Here is a 25,597-nt window from a genome sequence, read left to right on the forward strand (position 1 = left end):
CTCGCTAGATATGTATCGGCGCGCGGCTGGTGTGATATCCCCTTTGGGGGGGCCTCTTGTGTTATTTGATTCCGACTTTGGGCATAAACATGATAGTCCGGTTCCTGAGGCCCAGCAGTCCGGCTACATGCCGCATACCTTCATGTCTCCACTTCGGCACTACTACTCACCATCCATAGTGAACACATGTTATTCTTTTTCATTCAGAACTGATATATATAATGGTGTAGGTGTGTTTATTTATTTATTTATTTTTTTTATGATACGCCGTTAGGTATTGTGGAAAATTAGTCAAGGCTGTTTGAAAGAAGTACAGTTCATCAAGCTATTCCCTGTCTCAGCCTGGGATCGAAATCGTGTCCTTTCTGACAACACACGACTTCTTTAACCATTTGATGGTAAAGTTGCCACTTATCGCTGAAGCAGGTTCAGATATCAGGTTTGGTCCAAGACGAATGTTTTGGAGGGAATTTGTGTGGGCGTTTTCAACCAATTTTTCCTTCACTTAACCGTATCGTCATCCACCCACCAGCGATCAAGGACGCTTTAGGAGATCAGCAGCAGTGAGAGTGGTTCCCCGAAGTGGCTGGAGAGGCGCGGCACAGGCTGGGGAAGTTAGCGGCGTGGGATGATAATCAAGGGAATTGGATGCATTTTAGTCCACCCTAACTTTTCCACCTGTTTTATTTTCGTGGGCCTGACTTTTAAAGACTTTCATGCCATTTGCATTTTTTCAGTTCCGTTTCTTATTTTTTTGCGAACAAATTATTTGATGAAGTTACGCACTTTGGGGGATCGTACAGTATATTCAGCCTGTCCCATGTATAATCCTTTATGAAGTAAAAGGGCCTGAGGCTAGGCTGCCGCAGTCCACAACGTTAATTGTCTGGCCAGTGGTAAGAGATCCTATTAAAACCCTGTCATTCGGCTGGACAACCTGGGCTAGTTTCAGGAAATTTTTTTTGGCTTAAAACACACTCCAGAAGGTCATTGACAGCTTTTGCATTTGGAGTTCTTGATATCTTGCCGCGTATCCGCGATGTTCCACACAAATTGCGCATTACAGACAGACAGACACGAACATAGAGTTATACATGCATTCGCGCGCGCGCACGCACGCACACACACACACACACACACACACACACACACACACACACACACACACACACACACACACACACACACACACACACACACACACACACACACACACACACACACACACACACACACACACACACACACACACACACACACACACACACTAAATGGTGTGCAAATAATCACTGTACTGAAATGATTAACAGAGGCTGCTTCACTGCTTCGGAATGAATGACCTTACCTAAGACGACTAAATTTGTTTGGAGAAAGCATATATATATATATATATATATATATATATATATATATATATATATATATATATATATATATATATATGCTTTCTCCAAACAAATTTAGTCGTCTTAGGTAAGGTCATTCATATATATATATATATATATATATATGCTTTCTTCAAACAAATTTAGTCGTCTTAGGTAAGGTCATTCATACCGAAGCAGTGAAGCAGCCTCTGTTAATCATTTCAGTACAGTGATTATTTGCACACCATTTTTCCATTGAAATTAAGGTTGGTATAATTATTAGATAATCGTGTTGGTACTTACTGACGATTTTGTTCAACTTACTGTGGGTAACATCTCAAAAGTACAAGAGTTAAAATTCCTTAAATGCATTTATTTTTATAATGGATTTTATTACAGACTGAAAATATATAACTCTTTGACAGCATTGATTTCTCCTAAGCTAGTTAAATTCGTCAAGCATTATCCAGAAAGGAATGGATATTCGCACTTCCCAGCAACAGGATTACAAACGACCGCCACATTACTACTCTCACGGTCCTGTATTCACTAGAAGTTGAATAGGATCGGCTACTCTCACGGTCCTGTATTCACTAGAAGTTGAATAGGATTAATTGTACCAGTACTCTGAGCTGAGTAAAATCGACTGGTGTGGACTAGAACAGAATACCAGAGTTGTTTCAACCACGAGATGGTTAATAATTTATACCTTTTACGGGTGTTTGACTTGATTTGGATTTTATTTTGTGCCATTGCTCAAAGTAAGCTACTCCAGTAACTTAGCATGCGTATTCAGAAACTGCTCATTCTTATACTACTCTCACTTCGTATCTCTATCAGTACGTATCTCTATAGATTATGTGACATTTTATTCATTTATATTTTCTACCTTCAGACAGTTTTGTTAATCTTTGAGGAACCCATTTTCTGTATTGAAGGGATCAGCTAAAGCTATAATTACCCCTTCCCCCAGTTCGGAAAATCTCTACTAAAATGAATAAATCGCCTGGGGGTAGCAAGAATGAAATACAGAACACGTCATTAGAGTGAAGTGGGTAAAATATTATATATAGATTTTGAGGGCCTGGTCTTTTATTTTTCTTACTTGTGCTTGTCAATGTATATTTTTACAACTCTGTATACTAACACTTCCGTCTATAAAACTTCCGTAAAATGTCTATTAAAAAAAAAAAAAAATGAGTCCCATATTACCCTTTTCAACCTGTAGGGACCCGAGACAAGGCTACCATCGTCCAGAACAGGTAAGGGTAGGTGACCAGTGTGCATCCCTGGTGGCATTACAGAATAGAGAAAACCCCAACCCACTCTTGCAGTTTCGAACGTCCCTCTGGCAGCTGCATTAAACCCCCTAACGTCACCGGACAACATTATTTGTCTAGGGAGAGACTTTTCAAACTTCCAGAGTTACGTGTAGCTTTGTGGAATGCCCTCCTTATAAGAGGTGTCTCTGAGCTAACTAGAAAATGAGGCTCGCTAGAATAAAGTGAAAGAGACGCCCGCGAATTAAATAGATTCATTGCTAGACTACCAGATGTAAAAAAATAAATAAATAAGTAAAACTACATGGATACAGTGTAATAATTTATAATGCAGTAATTACTTAACTCCTTCATATGGTGACGTCCTTGTTTTATTTCCGTCGTGCTACCGGCAGACGGTTTTGTTCAACTTAAGAAAGGCCTTTCGTTGTGAAGGGGTTAATGAAGGCAAGTGTATGTTCCCTTCAGTGCAAAAAAACTCTCCTAAGCTGATTAAAATCGTCTGAAGGTAGCAAGAATCAAGTAATCATCACCGTAATGAAGTGTTAGCCGTCTCGTTGATACGGACATACGCGGGTCTTTATTGGAATCAACACCACACCATAATGCTCAGGTGAGAGAAGTCGTAGCAGTCAAATGATCAAGGAGAGTCCATGTATCAGTTTCTTTACATAATTATTTATTTATTTAGTCTCATTTCAGTGCTAGTATATTTTGCACACACCAGCTCATTTGCAGGAGCCCAGGATGGTAAGTAGAATCATTAAGCAACGAAGACAGTCTGTTTGATTCTATATAATACTAGTTATTTGATGGTAGTAAATCAGCCTTCCTCTTAAACACTAGATTAAGTGAGATTTAAATCTATATAAAACTAGACTAGGTTAGTGTCTTAATTTAAGGAACATCACACATTACTAGGTATACTTTAATTCGTGACTCACATACAGTACAGTACATAAGAATTATGTAAATTGAACTATTTTATGTTGTAGATCTACATATATAATATTTCAGTCTTTCTGTCTATCGCCAAATTCCTCTGTCAGCATTTTCTCCTCTTCCTTCTGCCAGTCCAAGCCACGCTTCTTCATTAGCTCTTCTACTGTTGGTGTATGTATGGAAGGACATACACATCAGTTCCTTAATGTTTTTTCTGTTTTCTGTTCTCCTCCCCCCCCCTCCTCCCGGCTTTGGGCATATACTTAATAGTACGCATCCTGAGGCCTACCAGATCTACGTGCTTACACATTCACGTCACCCCACTGATCCCACTAATCCCACCGGCCTCATGCAGGACTAGTGTAATGGTATTGTCGGGGGTGTTTCTATGACATGTTGATTGATCTTGTGGAGGATCAGGCATGTCTGTTCTAACGCAGACCACATACTCACCTTCTCCTGCCGCAGTTTGGGATCAGACTCGTGTTGTTTTAAAGGAGCCCCTCCTCCCAAACCACTTGACGGTCACCTCTCCCGAGCTTACTTAATCTAGTAAAGTTACTAAATCTGGTGACTCAGTTTTTGCATTATTTTTGCATCCTTCAGACGATTTTATCAACTTAAGAAAGATCTCGAGTTGAAGGGGTTAACGAAGGTTATATCTAATCCTTACAGCTTGAAACGTCTCTCTAAGCTGAAGAAAACCGTCTTAAGGTGACAAGAATATAATTTTTAAAAGGCGTCACCGTATCGAAGCGGTTAACCACTTCACCAGAGGATATTATTCAGCTCTGAGAGTCTTTCTGACATGGTGGAGTTAGGTATGGCCTTGAACCCTTTCATTACTGGAGGTCTGTGGTAGGATGAATAGATTCGCCTTTTGATAGCAAGAATTAAAAAAAAATAATTCACGATATTGAAGGAGTTGAGCTTACATACTTGTGCTTAAAATAATAACAAGGAATAAGTGCGTAAAAAATATTCCCTGTATGTGGCTGATCCATTGTGACAAGCGGACAGATTGAGTGGCTGCGGTACACAGGACACACAAGGACAAAGCTTGAGAGAAAATAAAGAGTTGAAGCTGTATCCTGTGTATCTGACCTGCCCAATTTGTCCTTTCTCTGTGTATCAGTTGCCACACACCTAATCCCCGAGTTCACCCAATGTGACCGTGTCGTACATACCAGGCTAAGTTTTGTAACCAGGTTCCCATGACACTCTGCTGGATAAATAGAATAGAATGCCAGAGTGGCCGAGTTATATGTAACCTTGAAGACTTTCACTGACTGAGTGCCCTTCAGATGGGAATACAATAATCTGAAGGTATCCAAAGTAATATTAACTAGTTACGTTATTATAGTGAAGAGACCGACCAGTTTTGCGCGTTTTCAAACTGGTAGTCGACGGCATTATTTTGACCCAGAAATGTACGAGTATGTGAAACCGATGTAAAAAGAAAAAAAGAATGTGGATGATTGTGCACAAGGTCAAGATTTCGAAGAGTTGAATGATGGTGTGATTCCTATGACCGGCAGCGTTGCTTAGGCTAATATTTCTATTTTTCTCTCTCTCTCTCTCTCTCTCTCTCTCTCTCTCTCTCTCTCTCTCTTTTAATTCAGCCTCCTCCGATTTCTTAAACGGGGTTAGGCTTGGGATGATGATGTTGATGGTAACTACTTGATCGATGTACTGTAGATGTGACCCATGGCCTGTCATTCGCTGACCTGTTGATGACGCTCAAGTGGTCAGAGAAGTGATAAGCTGTGCGAAAGAACGCGAGTTCGATCTACGGCTGATGTAGGGAACAGAGTGGTGACTTGAATAACGTAAAACAGACTACGCCGATCTAATTGACTCACCGACATAACCCCTCCCATACCGTAACACCAGCCATTATTTACCATAAAGCAAAGATTGTCTGATGTTTGCAGCCGTCCAAGAAATTATATTGTTGTTGGTGTTTGACAGTATAGAAGAGAACAGGGTACAGCAATGCCGAGACGCCGAGAGAGGTGACTCAAACGAAAAGTCTTACGATTAATGTTAAAATATCGTGAAGTGAGGTATACTATATATTTCCCCACATTGGGTTCATTACAAATAAAAATGATTATATTATGTTATAGTGGTACTGTGAAGGTACTGTACAGGCGAATGATTCGTCCTTTTTAAGCTTTCATACTAGTGGTGATTTTCCTGCCTTCCTATGAGCATAATTCACTAACACTAAATTCTTACGTGCATCTTACAGTAGTTACTAGTACGTGGTTTTTGTTTTTTTCTTTTTTTTCTTATAATTCTGCGTTTTTTTTTTTTTTTTTTTTTTTCTGTGCTTGGTGTTATATTTTTATCTATTCCTAACTTTTAAAACTATCACAGTCCAACCTGCATTTTTCTTTTTCTTCCTTTTTATTTGCGTACTATAATTGTACGTTTTTTATCCCTTTTTCAAAACCTGTGCTTAGTGTTATATTTTTATCCATTCCTAACCTTTAAATATATCTCAGGCTAACCTGCAACCTTCGGGGATGACTTAATTATTTTACTTTGACAACGGCAGTAGGTGGTGGCAGCCATCATCCACTCATGATGTAGTACTGTTTACTTCTTCCTGCTCCTTTCTTATTCTATCTGTGTCTGCCCTTCTCTCTTCCTACTTCTCCCATTCCTTCCTGTCACTTGTTGTTACTCTTATTTCCACTTCAAAAGGCTCTACACTAATGGTTTCCTGTAACTCTGGATACCTTTGCAACGCAGGACGATAAACTGATAACATTATTACCAAATTACGGGGTGAATAATATTGGTGCCTGCTATGGTGCCCCTGCTAGTTGGGTGGAGATGCAAATGCGGCGTCCACCCAGTAAGCAAACCGACCATATATATATATATATATATATATATATATATTTCCCCCCCCCCCCCCGTGCGCCTTGCAGTGGTGAGGCGCTGTCAGCCGCAAGGGAGCATCGGCTCATAGCACGGGATGATCCTGCAGGGAAGGTTGCTTGCCATCCTTTAATGGGTTCGCTCGGCCAGACAGACTGTGGTTGAACAACTCGGACTAACGAAAGACGATTTTTCTCGCCTCTGGAAAACCTCACGAGCCCTTGAAATTAAAACTTGAATTTGTTATTTTTGTTCTTCCCTTTGTTCTTGTTTTTATTGTTTCCCTTGTTGAAGCTCTTCCAGGTGTTTTTGTTGTTTTTCTTGAAACCATTATTTTTGGTCCACTTGTTCTTCTTGTTCTGGTTACTGAAGCCCCATACGCTGTTCTTTTTGTTGAGGCCCTTGCTCCCCCAGGCGAGGTTTTTGTAATTGTTCTTTGTTGACCCTATAAGCCAGTTATTTTTCTTGTTTTTATTTGTTTTGGGAGCCATCCATTTGCTCTTTTGTTTCTTCTTGGTGCTGCCGCCGTAGAGATTGAGGCGTTGGTTGTTGTTTGCGTTCTGTTTCTTCTTTGCCTTTCGAACTAGTTTCTTTTGTAGCTTTCTTTCCTGCTTCCTTTTCATCTTGGCGCCAAAATTGTTCAGGTTTTTGTTGCCCTGGCGCTGCTTTTTCTTGCGTTTCAGTTTCTTTCTCTTCATTTTCCTTTGCTTTTTCTCGTGTTTACGTTGCTTTTTCCTCGACTGTTGATTGACTTTCAGTTGCTTTTTCTTCAGTTTCTTAATTTTCTTGGAATTTTGATTGGTTTTTAGTTCCTTTTTCTTAAACTTCTTAATTTTCTTGGGATTTGTGTTGACTTTCAGTTGTTTTTTCTTGAACTTCTTGATTTTCTTGCCATTCTTGGACTTCAGGTTCTTAAGTTGTTTCTTCTTCGCCTTTTTCAATTTCCTCTTCAGTTTCTTTTGTCTTTTCTTCTTCTTTGCCAGCTTCTTCCTCTTCTTAATTTTCTTCATTTTTTGCTTCTTTTTTCGAGTTTGTCCAGTTCTTCCAGCTTTTGTTTTCTTTGCCTTTATTTTGCCATTCGTTTCCTTTTTCTTCTGCATCTGCGTTTTCTTCTTTGAGGCCTGGTTTTGTTTTCCTATCTTCATTTTCATTTTATCCCTCTTGCTGTCTTTGTTTTTCTCTTGTCTCAGTTCTTTCTTCTTTTTCAGTTGTTTCTTTTTCTTCTTTCCATTCTTCATTTTCTTCCCATTCTTCATTTTCTTTCCATTCTTCTTTTTCTTTCCTTTCTTCTTCTTTTTCTTCTTTCCATTTTTCTTCCATTTCCCATTCTTTTTTGCTTTATTTTTCTTCATTTTGAGTGTTTCCGTTTTGCCCTTTAGAATTTTGAGTCCGTTCATCTTCTTCCCTCCCTTCTTATTCTTCAGAGGGAACAGCTGCTTATTTTTCCTATTTTTCTTCCCTTTCTTCCTTTTCTTATTCTTCCGTTTCCTTTTCTTCCTTAACTGCTTGTATTTCTTGTTCTTCTTCCTACCTTTCCTATTCTTCCTCTTGAGGGGATAAAGCTTGTTATTTTTCCTATTCTTCCTCCTCCTCTTCTTCTTGCTCATCATGGTGTTCGTCCCAATTGATCTTAACCCAGAACCACCAGATCTCCTCCGAAGTTCGTCGTTCACCGCCCAAATACTGTCCCTGATTTCCGACATATCGCCTTGCATTTGTTTCTTGTTGACCCTGCGAGCGTCGAATATCTGCTTCCATATGTCCCTCTCCTCCCTCGTGGCGAAGGAATTGCGCACGTCTCTCCATTTGACGCTGTTCGGGAGGCTGATGACTTGCTGGCCGTCGGGGGAGGATATAAGAGTCACCCCTGGAGGAGCGGAAGAGAGCGCGTAGGGAATGGATAAAAGCATGTTGGTCTTGCTCCGCCTTCCCTCACGCATCAGCTGCTTTAACCGCTTCTGTAAGCCTTTCAGATTCGCAGTACTCACTCCCGGTATTATGTTCTGTACCGATTCTAACCTGACATCGCTGGGAACACGGAAACTTCCACCATCCACCCGTCGCACGTTGATATTAGGCGTTACCGTACCCTGGGCTTGCCTTCGAAGCGACTTGACCACGTTGAAGATTTGGCGCCAGCTGCTCCGCGCTTGAGGGTCCGTGATTTGATTCTTAATGTCCCGCCATTTTAAGTTTGGCGGAATCTGTTGGGGGGGAAAGTAGAAAATAAACATTAAAAACATGATGTAGATAATATTGCGGTAAAACTATATGCAAATTTTGTTGGAATGAAGATGCTATCACAGGCTACCTTGCTAATTAAAAGATTTATGTCTCTTCTGCACAAGGGTCATTAAGGTAGTTAACCACTATCGGTTAATGATTTGAGAAAGGATTTCTGCAACCATCACCTCCCTTCGGTCATCCATTTTGAATATGACAGTAATGATGATGATTAATAATAATAATAATAATAATAATAATAATGATAATGATAATAGTCAGTGGAAAATTTTTAAGAAATTATGACAATAACCAGAATGTCATTTTTTTTTTTTTTTTTTTTTTTTTTTTTTTTTGGTAAAGTTTTATTGTAATTTCGATTAGCTTCTCTGCTGGTTTATCTTTCTGATATTCAGAAACTGGTAGATATGACAAGGATTTGAGATTGTACTTTGGGTAAAGCACACTGGCTTTGACTTCAGAATTTCAAAAGAAATTTTGATCCGAAAAAGTACCGGTAAAGTTCTGAGCCAGTCATTCCCAGCCGGTGTTGTGTCATGACCGTCAGCCAGGTTGTCACAGATCGACACATCTCAGTTTTGAACAGTAGACCAGACTGTGCACACAAGTAATGGAAATGTTTCTCTTTCGTGAGTAAAAGTAAATACTGTAATTCTTCGTTTAATACATTCACTTAACACGTGTTTCATTATAAAGCAGTTAACACAGGAGAACCACATAACACACCGTTGTTCATTATTAAGCGGTCAGAATGTACAGTGAAAGGTCGTGGGTGAAACAGCTCGCACGTACATTCATCTCAATACATTACTTGTCTAGATGCGGTATTAAAGTCCAGATGCGGTATCTGTAAACCGCATGTGGACTTTAACATTTAATAGGCTACATACGGATACACCCACTCAGTCCGATATGCTGTGATGCAATATTTCCATCCTTGAATATGCCTTAAAATCTTTGTTGAAAGATATAGTTTGTGCAGGAACCCAGTTTAATTAAAGCAGTTTTCATTCAACACGTTTCTTTTTCTTTTTTTGCTCATCTACAGTGCTAAGTGAAGAATGTACTTCGCTTAAATACAAATAGAATTTACTGCTGAAACTAGGTTACGGAATGGTCTGTGTGTAACTGAAATTATAATGAAGTGCTTACATCTTGTGGTTAAGATTCTGTCAAATCTTTTTCCAAATTCCTGTATTTGCATGTGTTCGTTCATTGTATGTGAAATAGTTGCTTATGTTTATTTTCGTTATCATCATCATCATCATTATTATTATTATTATTATTATTATTATTAATGAATTATTCTTTTCATGAAAATGTTTGGATGGCCATCCCTTTAGGTAATACCATTTTATTGAAATAGGTTACTATTTTGTGCAAAAATTCAAGCTTTCTACTGAAACACACACACACACACACACACACACACACACACACACACACACACACTGTCACATGAACACACCCTTTGGCTGAGGAAAAGTAAAGGTACGTGTCAGGAATACATTTACAACGCGAAAGTGTGCCAAACGTTTGACGAGGCTGGTAACCACCACTCTAGGCTGAGCAGAATTCAGGCAGGGGTGGCTTTCTTAGACATATTTACGATCAAGTCCTTTTCGTGACTGTACTTTGTTTTTGCAGTGAAAAAATGGAGACATGGAAAATTTCTACTGTTTTCCTTCTTCGTCCTTACATCCGTCACAGATAAACCGGCCATGGGCATTTTCCTCTCGTAACCAGTTTTTGGCGAAAGAACGCAGGACAGGGAACATTTATAATGTCGTTGACCATGTTGTGAAAAATAATTACCTGAGAAATTACAGTTAATCCATCGTAAATACCATTAACAATACTGCCCCCCCCCCATAGAGTTTTAAGTGGCACAGGTGGCTTCGTAGCACCCAATCGATTTATTTTTCATACTGTACCTTGACTTTGTTTTATATCTTTTTAACATCGAAATACAGTGGTTTATATCAATGCCATACAAGAGTTTAAGGTGGAATATGCAGAATAAGTCGCAAAGGAAGAGGTGTTACGAAATTCCAGAGCCACCGAGAATACGACCCAAGGTTATAAATAGTGTGGGAAATAGTGGACCAGACTGAACATAGTATAGACCATCCGTCTTCACAGACTCACCAGCAGTATACAGTAAACCATCCATCCTTATTCTCACCTGCCGTATAAGCCATCCATCCTTATACTCACGTACAGTGTAAACCATCCATCCTTATACTCACCTGCCGTATAAGCCATCCATCCTTATACTCACCTGCAGTATAAACCATCCATCCTTATACTCAGTTGCAGTATAAACCATCCATCCTTATACTCACGTACAGTGTAAACCATCCATCCTTATTCTCACCTGCCGTATAAGCCATCCATCCTTATACTCACCTGCAGTATAAACCATCCATCCTTATACTCACCTGCAGTATAAACCATCCATCCTTATACTCACCTGCTGTATAAACCATCCATCCTTATACTCACCTGCAGTATAAACCATCCATCCTTATACTCACCTGCAGTATAAACCATCCATGCATATACTCACCTGCAGTATAAACCATCCATGCATATACTCACCTGCTGTATAAACCATCCATGCATATACTCACCTGCTGTATAAACCATCCATCCATATACTCACCTGCTGTATAAACCATCCATGCATATACTCACCTGCAGTATAAACCATCCTTGCTTAGGCCCGTGTCCCATATTCATCCTCGACAACGGCCCCGAACACCACGATCTTACCCTCGAGGTATGATCTTGGTGAAATGCCACGATCATACCTCAAACGGTAGTCCTAAACGGCCATTTCACGACACAGTCACATTAGTGCTAAGACACACAAGGACATTGCTAAGTCACGCCACGTTACTCACGACATGCGGCGACACACGAAGACATGAAGATCGTGGCGTGTCGTGGGAAAGTTCTTGACAGTGGGACATAGGCTTTATACTCACCTGCAGTATAGTCTCTCCATTGGCCCCTTGTATGGTCTCCACCCCCACCGGTATAACGTCCCCACCCACCCCACTCACCCCCACCACCCCGGAGCTGGGCGGGGTTGGGGTGGTGAAGCCTGGGGGGTAGATGAGGGGGATGCCGATGATGCCGTTGTTGTTGGTAGTAGCTGTGGTCGTAGTTTCTGAATTAGTTGTGGTAGAAGGGGTAGTTGTGGTAGTGGTGGTGGTGGTTGTGGTAGTAGTGGTTGAGGAGGTTGTGGAGGATTGGGGGTCTGTTTGTCCACTATTTGTTTCACCACCACTATCTGTCTCACTACCACCATCTGTATTGCCAGCACCATCCGTTTGACTATTACTGCCTGTTTCCTCGCCCGTATTCGTCTCGCTACCAGTATTTGTTTGACTATCCGTTCCGCTACCAGTGTCTGTCCCACTACTACTCTCTGTCTCACCACCACCATCAACACCACTAGTCTGAGTTTCATTTTCACCATCTCCACCACCACCATCTCCACCGTCGCTGTTACCATCACCATCTCCACCATCACCTTCTCCACCATCACCTTCTCCACCGTCACCATCTCCACCATCACCATCTCCACCATCACCTTCTCCACCGTCACCATCTCCACCGTCACCACCTCCACCATCACCATCTCCACCATCACCATCTCCACCATCACCATCTCCACCGTCACCATCTCCTCCGCCACTGTCACCACCGCTGTTGCTATCTCCACCACCATCACTACCACCCGAGTCCCCACCGTCACTTCCTCCGTCTTCCTCGCCACCTTCCTCATATTCATACTCATAGTCACCACTCCCGTCCTGTCCGCCATCTTGGTTGCTCGTCGACTCACCGCCACTATCACCATCACCGGCATTTTCACCGCCTTCACCGTCGTCGTAATAGTCGTCATAGTTATAGTCATCTTCACCATCACTGCTACTATTTGTCCCATCACCTTCGCTGTTACCTTCCGCGTCAGTACCATCGCCACCTTCGTCACCTTCGTCAGCGTAATCTTCGTCACCGTCACCCTCCTGTTCGCTGATATCGTAGTCATAGTTTTCGTCGTAGTAGTAGTTATCTTCACCATCGCCGGTTTCCTGGGGCAGGTCTGAATCACCATCGAGGTTTGACGTGTCGGTTTCATCAGTCATAAACTCCCCATCGCCACCATCTCCACTTCCCTCATCGTCTTCATCAGCGTACTCGGAATAGTCTTCATAATCGCCAGCATCCGTTGTCTCGCCATCATAATCTTCACCTTCATAGTCCCCGTATTCATCACCTTCGTAATCACCGTATTCGTCACCTTCGTAATCACCGCCATCACCTTCACTTTCACCTCCATCTTCAGCTTGTCGACGAGACCGCGTCAAAAAATTTACCCTAGTGTCTCCTTCAAAACTTGGCTTCCTGGTTTTTTCTGACACATGTACGTTTTCTCTTGTAAACTTAAATATTTTGCTTATAAGCTTATTTACCCAAGTACCTAGGCCACCTTCACCACCAGCCTTTTCAGCTTTTAATCCATCAGCGTCATGCCGATCATTGGTTGGTTTGAATTTAACTGGTCTTCCTGAATCGCCAAAATTTAATGGTCCGACGAAGATGCTTTTAAACGCTGGCTTATCGACTAAAGGGTTACCCAAATAAGGCCTTGGATGCATAAGTAATGATTTGATTTTGTTTGACGAGGGATTGACTTCATCTGGAAAGGTATTGGCACGATTCAGCAAAGGATTGGCTTCGATTGGTAAGGGATTTGTTGTGTGTGGTAGGATTTTGGTTTCGTTTTCTTTGAGGTTTACTTTCTCTTCTGTTGCTGTGATATCCTTTGCGGTGGGGTCGATTTTCATTTGCTCTAGTGTGATTGTTGTGACGTCATGTTGTGGATGTTGTTTGGCAGTGACGTCTTCGTGATGGCTGGACCTTGCAGATTTCCATTTCGGTACCTGTAATTGTTTGTTTCATTATTATTATTATTATTATTATTAATTATTAAGGTCCACTCTCTCTCTCTCTCTCTCTCTGTCGACCCTAATGAGTTTTGAAAGTATGTAAAAAAAACCATCATTAGCATCTGCAATCGTCCAGTATAGTTAAGTGTATATAACAAACAGTAGACATCGCTGAAACGCATTCGTTACTCAAATTAAGGATCGTTCACAAGGGCACTTTTTGAGGTGATTAATAGGCTAGGCAGTAGTAAAATGCCTCGTATTTTTTCCTGTCTATATACAATATAACCTGAAGTTATTTGACATGGACCGCTTCTATTATTACGAACTATGAAATGTACAAACATGGTGTAACCCATTCATATATACTATTAATGTCAATTATACTTCTTCCTAACCAGTACAGACTTTTTCTGCAAAGCGTACTTTTTTCTGTTTCATTAATAGCTGCATTAATTACAAAGATTTGCTAGATAATTCCTTGCAGCCTTTTTTTTTTTTTTTTTTTTTTTTTTTTTAAGGCGGTTTAAGAATTGTGGCAGTTTCGTACCGTAAAATCAATTCAAGAAATTGCGATGGTTATCAGATTATACTGATATTTGTTTGTTGGTGTACAGGAAGTAAAAAAAAAAAAAAAAGTACATTACACGTCCAGCAAGATCGTTTGTGACGACACGGATGGGAAGCAAGATTGTGTCACGGATTCAGCAATCAGTGTTCAGTGCCAGTAAAAATGTATGCATAAAAAGGGAGTGGGGTGCAGGGTAAGAAGGTAGAGATCATGTCTGTAGCCGGTCATTCGGTTACAGAAAGATATATAAAACCTGTACACAACCCAAGTTGTTATCAAAGGTTTTTGACAAAAATGTTGCAGATATTAACTGATTGGCCATAACTGTAGATGAACACAAAGAGAAGAACTATTTGCTGTAACGTTTCTTAAATGATGTAATAATGTTTAAAACTTTGGATGCAAAAGAAGGCAGCCCGATGTACATTGGCTACGAGGCATTCACCTCATAAACCACGTTTGTTTTGAAAAATTCTATTGGCAATTTACTTATGATATGGTTTCACAAATTCATGACTAGATTGGAATATAATTCATTCGGTGTTCAGTTAGGAATCTTAAAAATCTTGAGAGCTGCATATTTGTTGCGATGTTCGACGGAGTCAAACCAAAAAGAATAAAAGTTTCAAGTCAGTATAATTATTATTACTGTTACTGAAACAAGCAAAGGCAAATCTTATTTGTATTCTGAATAATATATTTCATACTTTCTTCGTATAATACGTTTTCATTGTTTCTTTGTAGCTTAAGTCGATCTGACTTCCCTCGTCGCTTGCCAAGCTGTTATTCTCGTTTATTCCGTGCCCTCGAGAGGTTGATTTAAATACTGTCACTATATTTGCATTCAACATTTAATTGTTCAAGCGATCGACGCTTGCAAGAACACTGTTAAATAGGTGTGGACCCCTATACCACTAGCAGCACCAAAACTGGTATTTCGCAGACTTAATTAGAGCTTCAGCGGATCTTCATACACTGTCTTACAAAGATTATGAAAAAGTACTGTGAGTTCCCTAAGTGATTTGCCAAAATTCGCAACGTTATTTCTGAAAGTGCCGAATTCCCACTTTCCTGTCACTGCACTCGGTGTACTTCTAGCCATTCTTTCCTGGCGCACCCTTCCTTGCACTTCATCCTTTTCACTTCTGGTCTTAACCGTCATTGTACATAATAATTTGAAGGTACTCACTATTTCCATTTCCATTCCACTCAACCATATTATGCATTCTTTGACTTCATTCCTCTGGAAGATCATATTTCAACTCTACTACATTCATTTCTTACACGCACTTCCAGACCATTTCAACAAGCCTTGCAGCTCCCACTGATCCTCATCAAACAAAACAGTACCATCTCCATACTACACTGCGGGTAATTTTCAAACCCTACCATATCTCACTAAGGGCATTCCAACATCCTCTGACCTGCCTTTTATTTCTTTTAAAATACCATCCATATACTGCATATATATATATATATATATATATATATATTGAATAGCCTAACCACAGAAATATGAAATATCCTGTTTCAGCCCAACATTCAAGTCGAAGAACTTGGTTCATTTTCCACTCTCACTTCGACCCTAGCGCCCTCATAGATACTGCTTCATATATTTCCAATACCTTCCACGTTGCCCGTCTGTCTTATTCTCTAGACTGTCAGATTTATTATCAAATACATAAGGCTGCATACATCTTCATTTCCTGCTGTAAATACTTTCCGCTTTACATCTTGGAGCGAATAGCCTGTCTACGTACCCCTTCCCCAGATTAGCCCCAGCGTTCCTTTCAAGCCAGTACTTCGGTTTTCCCCTTAACTCTGTGGGCAAGTATCCTGCCATCCACATATTTCTTGTGTGGGAAATACGTGTTGCTTTAAGAGATAGTAACGCGTTTTCTCTGCTGAGTGAATATTTCCGGTCAGTTCAGAAATATTGGGCATCGTAGCCAGGCTCATTGCCTGATGTATATGTGTAATTTGACAAGTTTTCGGAATATGTCACTACCAACTTATTTTGAGGTCCTCATTACTGTAGTGTTTGTATGATGGACTCCTTAAAGCATTTAATCGTTTTGCTAGTTATAAATATTATTATTTAGACAAAATTGATAAGATGATTGATTCACAGACTGTACCAAATAATTAACTTGTATTTGTATCAATCCATATGAGGTCCACTGCACAACCAGACCTTGCCGAAGGGAGGGTGATACCCAAAATAAACTTATCCCTGTACAGGCGAAGTGTGAATGGGGAAGAGTGTTTAGAGGGACAGTGATCCATGTGAAAATGAAAGTGTTGCATTAGCCCTCTTTATTTACGTCAGTCTTATATGTCATGGGGAGAACTGACAGGGTGGAAACGTGTGAAAGGACGTACAACAGAACAAGATTTAAATGCCCGCCGCGATTAGGACTCGAACCCTTAGCCTGGGACACACGCATCACGAAATGAGTAAGTTAGCATCAAACCACCGCAGCTCCAAGCACTTCTTCAAAAGGTCATTATACCCCGTTCACTGGCCCCGTTGTGGTGACCTCTGGGTAACCTAGATAGCCTCGCCCCCCCCTACTTGCCTGGCGATGAAAGTGAGTTGGGAATCCCTAAAGCGTCGCATGCAAGCGTTTTGACACTCTCTCTCTCTCTCTCTCTCTCTCTCTCTCTCTCTCTCTCTCTCTCTCTCTCTCTCTCTCTCTCTCATATCCAACTAACACTTAAGATACGTAAGTGTTGTCCATACACAAATTGACGCATGCATCATTTGATCATCCTAACCTAATTTCCTACAGATATATCAGGTGGGTAACAATCTATACAGTAAAAGGAAAAGGAAACACCAGGGCAAGACAATTATCACCCATATCCAGTGTAAATACCGCACACCCAGTGTAAATACCGCACACCCATTCATCCATACATTTTTGGTGTCTGATTCTCAGCTTCACCTTACACGAGTGCTTCTTCATTGTACAAGCATATATATTCATAAAAACAGGCGCTAATACTGATACACATGCTTGGACAGTGGCTTACAACAGGTTACATCAGATACAGACTTACTGGTGCATGTTCGTATATATGCACAGTCTGTACACACACACACACACACACACACACACACACACACACACACACACACACACACACACACACACACACAGGAGCGGAAGTGTTAAGACAATAGTGGGGTAATGAGTATGTGATCATCCCGGATCTAACCATACAGCACGGCACTAGGGACGGAAGTGGTTACATAAGGGTGGTGAGTATACGCAGTGGGCATTGTATGGGTCACCTTGAAATATGACACTATAAAGAACATGCTGCTTTTTGTTATTAGCCTTGTATTGTTATCATTATTTCACAGGTGCATCCACCCCATTTATTTGTATGAGCTACTGTGCAATAAAGGAAGAACTTGAGGCGAAGAGCACGTGAAAATTATTTATAATAATAATAATAATAATAATAATACAAGTAATAATACTAATACTAATAATTTCTTATTTTGTATTGTTTTGGTGTGTCGGGGTGCCCATTATCCACTCAGTGTAATACTGCCTTGAGATGACTTTAGAGTAAGCAACAAACCAAATGGTTTCCCCTAAGCCAAGAAACATTTACTACGCTGAGTGGTAACCATATAACCAGGTGACACCTGACTGTCTAGTGAGTTAAGACGCTGCAACTGGATGGAGCCTGTTGGAGCGCCATCAGTAGAATAGTTGGGGTTTATTGCCCATATAATGGCACACAGAGGCGAGAGAGGCAGGTCACCCTTGTCTTAAATGTCGGGAGTGAGTAGCCGAACCCCGGGCCCCTGCGCTTCTGGTTGGGCAAAAAAGGATTGTGTTGATATTATTTTAATGGCTTATTGTTAATGCTGATATTGTTTTTGTTATTGCTATGACGATTCCATGCAGGGCACTCAGTTGTCATTCCATTTGTTATAGGTTTGCATGCTTGCTTGTAAGACCGATATCTCAAATAGATTTTAAGCAAAGAGACTGAAATTTGAACACAGTAGTGACTGCTTAGGCTTCTCTTAGTTTTTTTTTTTTTCCTCGTAAAATTATTTATATGTATACCCAAAGAATAATATATTAATACAGATTCATGTTTAGTAGTGATCAGAGTATTATTGAAGTGATCTAGTATAAATTTCAGATGCGTCAAAAGTCGGGACTTCAATTTAGTGTCAGTTTGTTCAGACATTGTCATTTCCTTGTGTGTGTGTGGGGAGGGGGGTAGGCACACACTGAACTTCATACTACTCATACCATATCTTCAGTTCGAAATGGACGTGTTCTTAAAAAATATCAGTAATAATAATAATAATAATAATAATAATAATAATAATAATGATGATGATAATGATGATGATAAATAATTAAAAAAAAGATTTGGATGAATTTTGACATGTATCATTTATTTTAGGAATTTTTTACTCCAGTGAGGAACTAGCCATCCAGAACGGCGGGTTATTTTCAGGTGTGTACTTATGGGCAGCAGTGTTGCTCCAGCTTAAATTCGGAAAGCTATGAAAAATTAATGAAAATTTGGAGAAGCTTGTTAGGTTGCAAACTTCGCGTCAGTGGGTTACGAAAGTTATTGCTCCCTGTCGCTTTATTTTTCTCTAGAATTGTAGTGGATTGCTATTGTTGCATGTAGTTGTACGTGTATAATACATCAGTAGACTATCAATCTATCTATTGCCAGACGCCTCAATCCCGTTCGGGGTGGCCACAAACAAATCGCCTCCACGTCGCCCTGTCCCCCGCCATTACACTGCCCTGCTCCCAACTCACACCCCCCTCTCTCATATACCTCTCCACCCCATCCCTCCATCTCATCCTTGGCCTCCCCCTCCCTCTCCCCCCCTCCACCTCACTCACATACACTCTCTTCGTCAGTCTTTCACCCTCCATCCTCTCCACATGGCCAAACTACCTCAGTGTATTCCTCCTAACGCTTCATATCACATCCACATCCACACCACAGCGCTCCTTTATATCCTCATTTGTCAGCCTATCTCTCCATGTGACTCCACAGGCTCCTCTTAAATAACTCATTTCCACTGCTCTCACTCTTGACTTGTGTCCCTCCAACAACGTCCAAGCTTCACTTCCATACGTTAGAGTTGGTATCACAATACTGTCATGTAGTAACTTTTTCACTTCCATGATCACTTCCCTGTTTCTTATCACTGCTTTCAAGGAGCCAGCAACCTTTCTTCCCTGCTGTACCCTTTCAAGCACTTCACCCTCCAAACCTCCATCCTTACTCATCACACTACCCAAGTACTTAAACGTACTCACATTTTCCATTTCCTCACCATCCAACCTCGCTGTACATTCATTGACTTCACCTCTCTCAAAGACCATCACTTTACTCTTCTCTACATTCGCCTTTAGATTCCGTTTCTTACATCAGTAGACATGGAACCAAATAAAACATGCAGGTAATAGTACCTGTCATTAATTGTGTAGTCGTATAAATGGCGTTATTAATTAGGTGTGTCGCTTGCCACTTCATCATTGGTTGTTTCACAGTAACTCCTTCAGAGACGCCTTTTGTATTATATTCGTGCCGTCAGGAGACAGTTTTATTCTGTATAGGATCACCTGTTTGAACTGGGGTTAGATGCAGCATTCACTAACCCTCCGCTACAAGAGATCTGACGTAAAATGAATTAAATCTCCTGGTGGTGGTATGATTAGAATGGAAGGAGACATTATAAGATTAGAGATATTATATGCCAGTGAAATCTGAGAACGGCCAAGATTCACATGGAAATAATTCGCTCTACGGGCAGAAAATGGTGGTTAACCGGGATGTCGTCTTGTCGGATGGGTTGCTTTCAAAATAGTGTGGGTGAATATGAACGCTGAAACACTAATTTTGTAATTTGTGAATACAAGTGACACAGGGGATGACTAGCGCGTTTGTCATATAAAACCTAACGAATTGTCACTAACCCCTTTCAGCTCAGTTGATGGCCAAAGGTAGTCTGATTGGAGGATGGGTGTTACTTAACAGCCTGAACTTGCCACCTCTCCTTCGTGAATGCTGAGCTGTAATGAGAGATAAACAGCAGAATATGGTGCTTGTCTCAAAGAACTTCCATGGAAAGGATGTAGAGCCGTAGTATTGTCCTTTTCTGCCACTGAGCTACGTGGAATAAACAGCAAAAAGACGAAAATCTGGGCCTAGTTAAAGTCAGTGAGCTATAGTACCCAAGGAGACTCATTCTTGTCTCATAATTAAGACATCGAATTTCATGCAACCACAATTTAGTATTCAAGTTGTGGAAGTGACCCAGATCCGTCAAGTAAAAACGAATCGATTTTATAAAAGAAATTAAAGAGGACTAACAGATATCGTCAGTCATAAAAGCTCCTCTACACCTTAATAAAGTCGTCCTTATGTGCAAGAATGAAATGTATACAAGAACTTCATGGCGCCGAAGGGGTTAAGTTAGAGATCCTGGCTTTCCAAGCGACCCGTCCTCTGCATCACAGACCTACACTGGGTCGCAGTCTCGGCCTCGAGGGCCTAAGATCCCTTCCGCCACCTCGACCTTCACCCCTGTTTGTTTGTTTGTTAATTTGTCTGTTAGCAGGATTACTTAAATACTAAAAGACAGATTTGGACTAAATTTGGTGGGTAGATAGCCCATGTCCCAGGGAACAATCGATTAACTTTTGGGACCGATCCGGATCGTATTACAGATTCTGGATCCGGAAAGCACTTTTTCCGAATCCTTAATCAGTGATGAGAAACCCTAACCCATTGTGAAGAATGACTTCGTTGCCCATGTCGGAGAGGTGCGCTCCACTGAGTACCCCTCTAGTTAGTAGTAGTAGTAGTAGTAGTACTATTATCTTGAGCCTTTTGTCGTAATGTAGTACTCTCGAATGTTTTTTATGTATTGCATTGGTCGGATTGCACACAATGGACATTAGTGGTTGCTCTGATAGTATGCAGTACGTACAAGTCGTGTCTTGTGGATCCTGAAGGACAACTATATTTGTAGGGCCGATGAACACCACTTAAGAAGTGACCCGCCCCCGCCAAATGTTTCACGCAGGGATATAGATGGTGAAGTTCGAAGGGTAGGGTGAAAAGTTGCATCAGGAAGTTGTGTTGGGAGTAGCTGTGTTTGTGAGTGAGAGTTTGTGCCATGGAGGGAACATCGACTGGGTGCGAGCATGTGGGAAGACAGGTCAGGACGACTGACACAAACACTCCACCGAGTCGACTGCCGGTGGGTCAGATACTCTTGTGCAGGTCTTTGTTATTGACATAGTTGACATGAATAACATACAAGAAAATTACTGATGTTCCAGGCACAGAAAGACACTGAAAAGAAGTTGTTGAGAGCCTCCTTAGCACAGGAGAATACGGCTTCTTGAGGCAGGAAGTGGACTAAAATGTACCAGCTCTTCAACTCTTCCACATTCCCCGCAACTCCTACGCACTCCTTGATACTCCTCCACACTCCTTGCTTGTTATTGTATTCAGGATATACATAGAGCTAAAAATATTTTGCTGCATGGGCATCTTCCTGTTGAAGGTCTTGATGTTTCATGCAATCATTTTCATGATATAATTTTGTAGAGGCTTCATACTGAATCCAGAAGCTTTTGATACGTATATGTTTTTGACAGTATGATCATAATGGGACAAAGGCTTTTGAAATGCATTTACCAGCTCCATTGTGCTTGACATGATTTATAGCACAAAATATGTACGTGTATGTATATATTTATGTGTGTGTGTATGTATGTTTCGATAAACACACACACACACACACACACACACACACACACACACACACACACACACACACACACACACACACACACACACACACACACACACACACACACACACACACACAAAGAGAGTCCATTTTTAGGGGGTCTTATGAATGGTATTATATTATTGTCTCTTCACACCGATGGCGTATTTCTAATAACTTTTCCTACTGTCCGACAGTTAACTCGGCTGAGGAAAGTGCGCTAGTAGTGGTGGGTTAATGAAGGCTGTACTAAACCCTTCCAGTTGGGGTTGAAGGATATATCTAATGCCTCCAGTTTGAAAAGTTAACATCGTCTAGGAGCACCAAGAATATACTAAAAATATCATCGATTAGAAGGAGTTAAGGGAGGAGATGAATGTGTCTATGCCACCGTCACCACCACCGCAACCACTGAGACACACTGGACACACCACTGGGCCTTACCTCATCCCTTTAGCGGGCATGGGCTTTCCCTCAGCTGAATATAATTATATGAAGGTAGTCAGAACGAAATACCTACAAGTAGGTGAGGCCCTGATGTAATGGAATACTGGATTAATTTATTGTATTTTCATTTTCCAAGACAAGTGCGTATACTCGTATTAAAGCTGTCACGTTGGTTTTGCCACCACAACACACCTCATTTGTACTCCGTTAGAGCTGCTATAATAAGTTTCTCTTCACTTGGTGGTACTGTACCACTGCTGCACCTCGAATACAAAGTCATGGTTGCATGAAACTTGACGTTCCTTAATTGCCATCAGCTGAGCTGGAGGGGGTTCAGGATCCAAATTATTGGATTAGAGTACGTGCGGTGTAGTACACAGTCCTTATTCGCCTGGGCTATAGAAGTGTCCTTAAAGATCCAGCCAGAGATCGGGGGAAACAATCAAGTAAGCAAGCATGCAACGCTCTCCTGTATCTTGCCTCATTATGAAGACGGTGGAGAGCGGGGAAGTACACTCTGGCCTGCGAGGCTTTTCAGCGTTGGTGGCATGCTATTCGCAGAACCTCTTCTTTGTCAGTTTATTTCTGCTGTGGCACCTTAGTATTCTTTTATAGGTTAATAATGCACTCTGTGTTCGTATTCAAAGGTATAAACAGTATAAAGGAGAATACTGAAGTGCACTGTTGAATATAACTTTGTAAGAAAGAGCTGGAAATCGTGCTAGCCTCACAGGAAAACAGGTCTCTGACACACCAACATATAACACGGCCAATATGTTAAATTTTTGCTGCACCCACAAGGGTGGTCAAATATAGCGCTTGTCCCTAACAGTGTTCCTCACTCACTGAATCACTGTACGCTCATGAAGAATGGGGTTCAGCCCTTCTGGGAGGAGTGTTAGGAAAACGAAATTTTGCATAATGCAAGACCTCTCCATGGGCCAGGTTTCAGGTTTGGGTGGTACACCCAAGGTCCGCTTCCCTCAGGGGCGGCGGGACCCGGATGCCCCAACCAAAACCGTTAGTTTTTTTTTTTTTTTTTTTTTTTTTTTTTTGAATACAAATGTTCGCACAGCAGTAGAGCTTCTCTCGCGTCAGGTCATAGGCATGAAGAAATCCACGATCCCCCTCCACCCCCAACAGGGGAAGCGGCCTCCAATGGTGGGGGTGTCAAACAAAGGTGTTCTTTGTCATGTTTCATGAACATAGACAAACAGTGCCTTGCTATTGATTCACAGCCGGTGACAAACAGTAGCCTGTGAGTCGCTTTTAATAATAAACAGTATCTTATTTTATCTTACAGACCAGCTTCTTATAGCATGCAGTAGCATATTTTACAATATAGATCTGCTTGTGATAATAAAAACTACTTCGTTTTATTTAATAGACCCGATCTTATGACCGACGAGCAATTTATCATACGGACCTAATTGTAATGTATGATTAAGTCCTAATGTATTCTTCTCCTTTCACATACTGAGTATTATCAAACTACTAAAGTGCAATTCTTTCTACGTATTAACTTCTTCAGTACGATGATGTACTTTTAATATAATTCTTGGTACTGCGAAACGATTTTATTCACTTTATGGGAGACGCCGTAAAGTGAAAGGGTTAATGGAGACTGTATCTTCGCGAGCATGGGAAGGGATGATTCTAGTTATCACTCTGCCCCCGAGGAGAAGGTTCGATCTTAACGTGGACTACGGTACATAATTTACAAGTAGATCTACAGTAATTCCATCATCTTTAATTCGGAAATCTGTAGTAGGTTGAGTAAAGTCACCTGGTGAAAGCAAGGCTGTAGTGAAAATTACGTCATCGTAGTGAAATGTATGCTTTTAATTAGTCGAGGGGAGTTACATTCCTCTCTTGCTCATCTTTGCCCTATGAAAGTACAGTTCTAAAAATATCGCAGTCTTTTGTCGTTTACTCCAGTATCGTTACCGTCACCCTTGAGCGATGAAATTGGACGTGAGTGATGCTTCTCCATATTATTTCAGTTGTCTGCTAATTTTGAGTAAACATAGATTTTTGAGCATGTTTTGTTAGGCTTTTTTACGGACTCACTTTGTAAAAAATATATTTTCTGCTTAGTTATGCACTGTAACAATTCAAAACTCTTCGTGTGGTGTTTCTTAACATGAAGCACTGATGATGTAGTGATACATTATTATTATTATTATTATAATAATAATAATAATAATTATTATTATTATTATTTAAAATTTTCCTACATCCCTGTGGGAAATTTTCTTGTTTTAGTCATTATTATTGTTATTATTATTCTTCGGAAGATGTAAATCACTGCCATTTGCCTACCGTTTGAGCTACAACCTTCATTCTTTTCCATATTATAGTACTGGTTGGCCGCTTCATCTGACCAAATATCCTCCTGATCTGATTACCGGAACCCAGATAGGATCCGGAGAAAAAGAAAAAAAGAAAAAACTGTGATCCTAAAGCTCAATAACCGCTTAAGTTAGAGGATTGAAATTGTTATAGCATATGCATGGGGCATATCCAGAATTCAGTGTTTAATATAGTCCAGATCGGATCATTATTCCCTGGGATCGCTTGTTGTCCAGAATTTTGGACTTCTCCGGAAGAGAGAAGTCACATGATTTTACAGGAAAGTAGAAAGCTAGTGCCACCAAAATAGGTGGCCTTACGGATCTTGATGACCTAAGGTCACATGCAGAAGATCAATGACCTTGATCTCAAGGTCTCTTTGTACTCGTAGCCCGGCTTCTAAGTAACTAGTGGCTGTGGGAAGCTTTTCTATATTGAAATTGCCCTTGGACAGTTTTACGACGTTCTAATTATTATTATTATTATTATTATTATGAATCAGGTGACAGGTCATTTATATAGAGGTGGCAGATGTATGACGAGTTGGCTCTTCATACTTCTTACCCGCCCTATTAGTGGAGAGATAATCATGAAGATGATGATGGTGATGATGACTTACCTCAGTCCATGTAGAATTGCTCCGTTGCTTCCTGGTGGTTGCCGTGGCTGGGTCAGTCTGTGGTTGTGGCTTGAAGGCTGGATTATGGTAGTTAGGGTTTGGACTGTGGTAG

The sequence above is a fragment of the Coenobita brevimanus genome, chromosome 1, assembly GCF_032717465.1.
Source record: "Coenobita brevimanus isolate Jiangsu-jjx chromosome 1, ASM3271746v2, whole genome shotgun sequence".
Taxonomy (NCBI): domain Eukaryota; kingdom Metazoa; phylum Arthropoda; class Malacostraca; order Decapoda; family Coenobitidae; genus Coenobita; species Coenobita brevimanus.